A 5982-nucleotide genomic window follows, 5' to 3' on the forward strand; every position below is an offset into this window, starting at 1 on the left:
AACCCCTCCCCCACTCTACCCCCCTAGCCCCCACTCCCCTCCCAGAGCTCGGGGAGAACCCAGGAGTCCTGGTTCCCAGTCCTGCCCCACCCCCGTATTTCCATATGGCTCCATCCAACAGCTGCCCCCCCCACGAGTGGGGAGAGATGAGGCCAGGGGAGAAGCAGGCAGGGGGGGGCACTGGGGGCGCGGCGCTGTGGGGAGGGGGCAGGGCCGGGCCGAGACCCCGGGACACACGAGTTCGCATGAGGAGCCGGAGGGGGGCGGGGCGGGGGCTCCCTGGGGGGCGGGGCGGGGGTGAGGAGTTGCGTTGGGGGGGAGGTGTCAGGTTGACCCAGGGACCCGCCCTTACCTGGGCTGGAGAGGACGGAGGCGCCCCGGGGCAGGCTGGGAGTTGTAGTTCCTGGCTCGTCTCAGAGCGGAAGTGATGGACGGTTGCTCAGACAACGCGCCCCCTCCCGGTGCACTCTGGGAAGCGTAGTTCTCTCTCTCTCTCACACGCGGCCTCTATTGGAGGAGGGGCCGTAACTAGTCACTTCGCCGCACCCCTCCAAGCTCCCTGATTGGCGGAGAAAGCGCGGGACAGAGACGCTGTGCGTGGGGGGAGGCCCCGGTTCCCTCGCCCCGAGGCTTCGCTGCCCCCCTCCCCCCTCCCGGCACGCGCTGCGGCCGTTGGGATTCGAATCCCGCGGGGGATCCGAGCGGGGGAGGGAGCACAGGGCAGAGGCCTCCAACCCCGCCCCCAACCTGCCCCCGCAGTGTCCCCCCCCCGCTGTGACCCTCCCGCTAGCCCCGCCCCGGCATCCCCTCCCCCACCCTGTCCGCTCTGCCCGGCCTTTCCATTCACACACACCCCCCCGCCCTCAGCGCCCCGACCTCCTCCTCCTTCCCGCTATTGGAAAGTGCTGGGAGAATCCCCCAGCCAAAGCTGCTCTGACAGCGCTAGGCAGCAACTGACCATTCAAGGGCGGAGCGCACGGCCCAGGAGGGGGAGGGTTTGGCTCTGGGGTTTCACTTCAGCCCAGTCTAGAGAGAGGGGCCCAGCCATGGAGTTTGGCTCAAGAAGACCAATTCTCCAATTTGTTAAGGGCGTTTTGAATTCCAATCCTGTGCTCCAAAGTGCTTGGTGTCAGTTGCCAATTTTAGAAGCCTGCTCTCCACTCCATTTTCCAAATCAGTAATGAAACTATTGACTAGTATCGGACCCCGGACTGATCCCTGCCGGACCCTCTCGGTGCACCCTCTCCGTTGGACAGCCAGACATGGAGAAGGGCTCTTGGAGTCTGGGCTTTCAACCAGCTCTGCACCCACATGACACTGATTGCAGCTAGACCGCATTTCCCTCGTTTGCTTGTAAGAATGTCCTACGGGACTGTGTCAAAAGCCTCAGTAACACTGAGAGAGATCCCATCTACTGTTTACCCACCTCCACTAGGCCCGGAACCCTGCCAAAGAAGGCAAGAGGATTAGTTTGAAATCATTTGTTTTTGACAAATCCATGCTCACTAGTCCTAAGAACCAAAGTGTCCTGGAGGTGCTGCTGACACACTGATTGTTTAAGAATGTATTCCAGGATCTCTCCAGCTGTGGAAGTGAGGCTAGCTAGACTGTAAGGCCCAGGGGTCTCTTTGTTCCCCTCTTAAAGATAGGTCCTGTCTTGTTCATGGATGGGAAGATGTTCTTTTTCAGGGATCTGAGATGAGAACTGGGTCACAACACCAGGTTTGTTAAGGCCACAAAAACAGAGGCAGGAACCTCTTCTCTCCTGCTGGCAAAGAATCCCAGGTACCTAAGAGACAGGGACTCACATCCCTGAATGGGCTTTAAAAAAGGCAGTGGTTAAAAAGTTTGGCCACGACTATTTCTTGTTTCCACAGACTAGACATTTTAGCAAACTTTAGAATTCCTTCATGCTAAACACCGAGAAACTCCCCTTTCTCCTTCACAGAGGGGTTTAACTCCCCTTATCTCACTCAGTCTCACAACTGCCCAGAGTTCGAGAACTGTCCCTGTTCCCATTGGACAAATGGGGAGGAGCCTGAGGTCCAGAGAAGGGAAGTGACCTACCCAAGGACCTACACAGCAAGGCAGTGGCAGAGCCAGAAAGAGAAGCCATCGGTCTTGACTCCTGTTCTAACAAACAGCAAAAACCCCCAGAGGCAGGGATAGAGCCCAGGAATCGAGATGGTGGGGAAATTTCACTGAAACCATTTCTGTCAGAAAATCCCCTTCAGACTAAACCAGTTTGTTTCTCGAAATCAAAAGTGGGATGAAAGTTCTTTGCAAAAATATTTTGTTGCAAAACAAAAGCATCTCCTGTTTGTCACAGTGTGTTAAATTGTCTCTTCGCACACAAAGGGGAGACACTTAGATCTCAAAAATTAGATAACATGCTTCAGTCTTAGCTAAGTAGTTGCTGCTCTTAATTTAAAAATAAAAAAATACAAATAAAAAAGACTATTTCAGCTATTCTATTATGTCATAATCTGTTCTGAGTAAACGTGATAGGACACTCATATTATGCACTACTCCTAGTGACACTCTCCAATGGATCCCCATCCTCCACCCACCGTGACGTAGGTAGGAGCAGATCATTATTATCCCTACTTGAAAGAGGGAGAAGCAAAGGCTGAGAAAGGAGAATTGACTTGTCTTAGGTCACACGGCCAGCCAGTGGCAGAGTTGGGAATAGGACCCAAGAGCCCTGATTTTCAAACTAACCATCAGATCTTGAATTTCATCCATTGACTGACCTGAATAAAGTGCTCTCAGATGAGCTCCAGACCAACAACAGTGCACAGTAATTATTCAGCAAGTATTTTAGGAGAACTGCAGTGTTAGAGAGAATCATGAACTGTTCAGAGACAATTAATGCAGAGGAGCGGCAAAATTCATCAAACATAGAAGTGGTTATGACTTATTTACTTAGTCTTAAAAGAGAACAAGGACCTGAGTCTCCTCCCTGTCAATAACCCCCTGCTCAGCCAATCAGGGTAGAGACTGAGGACGGGAGGCTGACGGTTCTCACCAGAGAGCCCAAAGGATGGCCCAGGTCACTGGTGGGGATCACTGCCCGAGCACTATTTCAGCCCCACATTTTTGGGTGGACCTCCCACAGTGGGAGCTGCAGAGCAGTCCCCTGCGGCCCACACACACACACACACCTCCTGGTGTTGGGAGGGGAACAGGAGAAAGGACAAAAGAAGCAAGAGAAGAAGAGAGGAGGGAGAGATGGATGGAAGAAAAGGTGAAACCAAAAGGACAAACCCTAATGTCCCCAGTGATTCTAAGGGACAAAATCCCAGGTGCAGAATAAAATTCTGCCTCCTTAAGTTCGTGTTTTCCATGCCTAGAATTCAATTGTCACCAGATGGATCAGACTGAACAGGTTTCAAACCTCAAGGAGGCTCTTACCTTCTAAACAGGGATGGCTGTTTTCTAGTAAAATCACTAAAAGGGAAGGAGAAAACTCGAAAGAGGTTCCTCCTGGAACTCATGTCCGTGAACCCGAATACTCTCTCAGTCCTCAAAGAGAGACCTGGAGAAGGAGACTTGCTGAAGCAAAGCCCCAGGGGTGTCTGAGGTTTCCCTGGCCCCTCACCCCTGTCCTGCCTGGCTGATGTCAGCATCTCTCTGTGAGGTCACCACCTCCCCACCATCTTTGACCAATAGTCTGAGGTCCTGCAAAAGCCTTTGTGATGTCACTGCCACACCCCTCCCTTGCTGTGCTAATGTCCTGCCCCTGGCCAGGCACTGTGGAGGTTTGAGCTACTCCCTGTGGATCACCCAGTTAAAGACCATCAGCTATATAATCGACCCATTGAGAGAAGGTAGATACACCTTGTGACTCAGCAAGGTATGCAGGGACCTGCCTATGGACAGAACTCTAAGGTTTTTTCTATGCCACGTGCTGGATAGTGTGTCCTTGGGACAAAGAAAGCAAAGACCACATGGCAAGAGACTATACAAGGCTGATGCCTCGTCTCCATCTTGTCTTCAATCCTACTTCATACCTCTGGAGGCACTTTGCTACAAACTGAAGCTCTGTACAAAGGACTTAAAGACCCATCCCAGCTGTGGATGGACTCCAGAGACTGTATTTGAACCTGCAGTTTATTCCATCACTGCTACAAGCCTGAACCAAGAACTTTGCCATTACTGGATGTGAAGGGTTAAAATCCATGTGCATTTTGTATAACAACCTGGTCTATGGATTGTGCCTGCTCTTTTCCAGACCCAACATTCAGAGTATGGTCAAGGGACCAGAGGCCTAGCAAATCGTGATCAGCTAAGAGAAAGCTGGGTAAACAGAAAGTCTTGCTTGCTAAGATAGGCCTGGTCAGCAAATTGCCAGGTGTTGGAGCTAAGAACTAAAGAATTGTGTCTTATTCAGAGTTGCAGATTGAACAAAGAATCCCTGTTCCTATTGTGTTAGTCGCTTCTGTAGGGAGACGTTCTTCCCACAGATCCAACCTTGAGTTTATGAAAAGTTGGCACAGGTCAGTAACCAATACCTTGCCTTTAGACACACAGAAAACAATCTTTATTGCCATATACTTTCACTGTTTCTTTGCTTTAACCCCTAGGAATGTACCTGTTGGACAATCAAAGGAGTTGCTCCATTCCAATGGACCCCAAATCAGAATTCAACATAGATATTTTATACTAATAACATTTTATCAAAGTATTCATTAAATGTTAACTTGCTAATTTAAGACCATGGCCAGAGACATTATATAACCTGTTGGTGTCATAAACAGTTAGTTAAGGGTTAAGGTTTTTTTCTACCTGTAAAGGGTTAACAAGCAGTACCTGTGAACACCTGACCAGAGGACCAATCAGGGACAAGAGATTTTCAAATCTCTGTGGAGGGAAGCCTTTGTCTGTGTTCTTTGTTAAAGTTCTCTTTTTGGATCTAAGAGAGGCCAGTCATGTCTCCAAGTTCTCCTGGAGTAGTTCCTACTATTCAATAGTAAGTATTAATTAGAAAGGCGGATTAGTCTTATAATTTGATTTCTACATTTGCAATTATGTGTTTGCTGAAGGAAATGCTTTATTCCTGTTTGCTGTTACTTTGCTTTTACTGAGAAAGAAAGGGGGAGGGGGAATTCTCTCCAGGTTTATAGGTTAGACTCTGTGTATTGTTCCAAATTGGTATTACAGAGACAAGTTACTTTGCTTTTTATTCTTTAATAAATTCTTTTCTTTTCTTTGGACTTGGTTAATTCCTTCTCGTGTGGAAATTCAGGGGGAGGGGGGAAATGGTTTGTTTCCCTTTGTGTTTGATTCAAGAAGTTTGAATCAAGCTATCTCTCTCCAGGACAGGGGAGGGGGAAGGAAGCAGGGGGGAATGGTTTGTTTCTCCTGGGTGTAAGAACTCCATGGATTTGGGGCTCTTGGGATCCCCAAGGATTTTGGGGAAGGACTGTGTCCCAATACACGTACATTATTGGGTGGTGGCAGCGTATCAGATCTAAACTAGGATTTTAGTTTAGAGGAGTCCATGCAGGTCCCTATCTTGTGAACCCAACAGCTCCAAGTGGGGGTGAGACCTATGACAGTTGGCTAATGTGCTTATCTTGTCTTGCTGCAAAACCTATCCCAGGGTGTGGAACTGCCTACCCCGTCACTTTCCCCCACCCATGGAAAATCTATATATTCTATTTTAATCAATTGATTGACAGTGTCGCTGAGCCTAATAAGCAAGTTGACACTCCGACAGCGCTGTGTGTAATAAACTCCTATGCTTGACCTCTACACGGTGTGGATTTATGTCCTTCACTGGTGAAGCTAGTAGTTTATAAACCATAATGGCTTTACTAGTCGCTAAGCCTGTCTTCAGTATAAGTACCATCAAGTTTATCATAAAAGTAAATGAAATGTTGTCTAGGGACTCACTCATCCCTCCACAGCCACCCTGTCTTAAAGTTGGTTTAACACCTAAATTTTAGTATTAGAAGCCAGGGGCCGTACCACTTGGCT

The sequence above is a fragment of the Mauremys mutica genome, unplaced genomic scaffold (genome assembly GCF_020497125.1).
Source record: "Mauremys mutica isolate MM-2020 ecotype Southern unplaced genomic scaffold, ASM2049712v1 Super-Scaffold_100095, whole genome shotgun sequence".
In the NCBI taxonomy this organism is placed as follows: domain Eukaryota; kingdom Metazoa; phylum Chordata; order Testudines; family Geoemydidae; genus Mauremys; species Mauremys mutica.